Source organism: Myotis davidii, unplaced genomic scaffold, assembly GCF_000327345.1.
Source record: "Myotis davidii unplaced genomic scaffold, ASM32734v1 scaffold8, whole genome shotgun sequence".
Taxonomy (NCBI): domain Eukaryota; kingdom Metazoa; phylum Chordata; class Mammalia; order Chiroptera; family Vespertilionidae; genus Myotis; species Myotis davidii.
The window spans coordinates 330,375-333,436 of NW_006299520.1; the positions used below are offsets into that span (position 1 = coordinate 330,375).

The 3,062-nt window shown below is 42.0% G+C and overlaps 1 pseudogene; it reads right to left on the reverse strand.

Moving 5' to 3' along the window:
* Nucleotides 1–373: 373 nt before the first annotated feature.
* The window catches only part of LOC102775395, an 8,430-nt pseudogene continuing 5,741 nt past the window's right edge, over nucleotides 374–3,062 (reverse strand).

A 3,062-nucleotide genomic window follows, 5' to 3' on the forward strand; every position in this document is an offset into this window, starting at 1 on the left:
CAGATACAGTAATTATAAACTGGTCTCTACCTAACAACATAGCTTCAAAACATATAAAATAAAAAAGTAGTTTATGAAGCTTGTATATGTGTCATTTATGTGGGTCTTAGAAATCTTTTATTCTCAGCAGACATTTTTACTGCAGTAACAATTGATATTAGTCTATAATGTCCTCACTAAACATCTTAAAATACAGAATAAGTTCACAACATTATTCACAGATCTGTTCAAACTATTGGCCTCAGGAAGCAAGACTACTACTGTACAGAAGCTTTCATGTGGCCGACCCAGTCTTGATCCCAGCTTCTGTCTCCTAACCCCCTTTTATTTCGGTCTATGGTGTATTGAAAATATTACAGCACAGCAGGAAGATTCAAATAGCTCCATATGGTGTTTTGAAATGCATCCCAACTTTAGGATGAGTGACCTGCAGGTTGGACCGACTGCCAAAGTCCAAGAGCTTTAGCATTACCTGAGTGTCAGGTTCAACTTCAGAGATCTGATGCAGGGCTGAGACCTTAGGAACATAATTCTCCTCTCCTCTCTCCTCTCTCCTTTCTCCTCTCCTCTCTCCCCTCTTCCCTCTCCCCTTTCCCCTCTCCCGTCTCCCCTCTCCCCTCTCCCCTCTCCTTTTCCTGCAGTTTGATGGATATACCTCTCACAAGGCCTCTCTGAATCCCCTTCCCCAGATGTGCTGTAGCCCGCTATCTTGTTACAGAGCTTGTTGCTGGGGATAATGGTGATCTCCTCACACACACACACTTGGTGTGGAAGTCAGTGCCCAGGTGCATGTAGTACTTCTTGATGATGACTGAGGCCATCTTCCTCATGGTCTTAGTGTGAACTTGGGCCCATCTTGGTGGATCCCTGGTGAAAGAGCTCCCTCTTTTCTTGCCCTGCAGGTCCAGCCCTACCCACACTTCCAAGATTAAGACAGACTTCAGGCAGAAATTGCCTTTTTAGTGAACCTCTCTGGTTGACCAGCATCCCTTTGCTCAGCAGTGTAATCTTGCTACTAGTACATTTGGCTTCTCCATTCCTCTTTCATGCCAACCCTTGTCTTGCCTTTACCAACCTCCTTCCCAATGCCTTAGTATCAGTCCCTGAATCATACTTTTACTCATCAACTACTGGGCTTCTGAACAATCTCTAACCTCTGGTCAGTGCGCCCCATCTGCCAGCTGAGATGGCCCATTCCTTTAGCTTCACTACTGCCTGATCAGTGAACAGTCACACTCACGTCCCTTAGAAACAGTACTTGTGAGACAGACAGAGCTACCTCTGTCAGCATTGCAACTGCATCAGATTCCCTGGCCTGTGTCCTGTTCCAATGGGAGTGGGTCTAGTGGCAGGTGCCTGCCAGTTTTCCGAGTGTACCTGCTGATTCTTATGCCTGATGGCTGCAGCATTAGCCTCTATCCCAGTTTCAGGTCACCACTGACTCTAATTTATAACTCTTGCCTCCCCCAGAGTTATTGTCTGATCTGCCTCTGAGTGGAAAGTCATTCAAGTCCATTAAATTCTTAACACTTAAGGAATGTTTACCCCACACCAAGATTGACCTAGTTGCAACTGAAGATAACAAGATGAGTAAAATATCTTCCAAAACTCTAGAATAGGAGGGACATAAGTCCAGTAACAGAAAGAATTGAGTGACCCCAATTTAAATGCATGCTATAATGGAATTTTTGGCACTTGAGGTACAATAGAGTATTAGTCAGACTTCTTGGGTTTCAAGTGACAGACAAAATTCTGGATGAATTAAACAAAAAAGGAATGTATTGGTAAAGATGGGCCAACTCAGAATCAAAGAAAAAAACTTTGGAAAGAATAAGAACTTAGCACTAAGGATTTTTGCAGAAGGAACTAAATTCAGTCTTTTCAGTAGACACGAATGGGCTAAATAATATATAATCTTTTGTTTTCCTCGTGTTACTTTGAATACGATTCAAGTTATACTGGGATAAATGTTTTAATGTGCCCACTTCTTGGCTGGGAAAGACACTTTAACAACCCCAAAGAATGCATAAAGTAGGGTAGAGATTGTTCCTCAGGTTAGAGAGAAGTGCTATTACCAGTAAGAAAGGTGTATTTGTGGAGGATCCTCAACAGATGTCAGTCATAAAACACAGTCTCGAGGACGTTGTTTGGGTGCTGATGTATCATATATAGGTCAAAGGATCCCGAGGACAGAATAACTGAAAGCAGAATTATCCTGAAATATTTGTGCAAGTGATCCCTTTGATTCCTTTATGAGGCAGAATGCAAGTGAGTGAGGTAAGAACAAAGTAAGGAGATATTTAATGAAGGAAGTGCTGGAATTTCAATGGTGGAAATTAGGCAAAGCTTCAAGGAGGAATTAGCATTTAATATGGGTAAGACTTAGAGGAGGAGGAAAGGGGATGTAAGGTAGGTGGAACAGCATTGACAAACATGTAAAGATGAAAAGCAAAGGAGGATTTTTGGAAGATTAAACCAGATTTTTAAAAAATTTAGAGTAGGTGTCTTTATGAGAGTAATATGTAGACAATGCCAGAAAGTTAGGTTGACGCAGCACTGTAGAGTAACAAGTTGATGAATGAATTTTCCTTTAGGGAGAAGGAAATAAGGTCTTGATCTCCACTGATGGCAGAGGGTTTGAATAGCAGAAGAAGAAATGGGAAGAGTATTTCTGAGGTTGAATCAGAAGACGAGAGAGAGAGAGAGAGAGAGAGAGAGAGAGAATTTAAGGAGAGATGAGAAGAGAATTAGAGAACCAAAGAGAAAATGTAGTTGAAGATCTACATTCAGAAGGCGTGAAAGTAAAGAGTAAGTGAAAGAAGAGGGGGAAAAGCAGGAAAAATAGTAGAGGGAATGACTATTGGACAGTATCATGGAGAGGATGACAAGGAAAGCTGATGTGGAAGGGGCCATTAAATGACAGTGTCCTTCAGTAAATTGTTGGTGGCCCCAAGGTAGTGTTGGAGGTAGAAATTAAATTGCAATGGTTGGGGAGGAATGGACAGAGAGGATGTGGAAGGTGCATGACTGGGGACTCAGTAAGTTTGACAATAAAGGGAAAG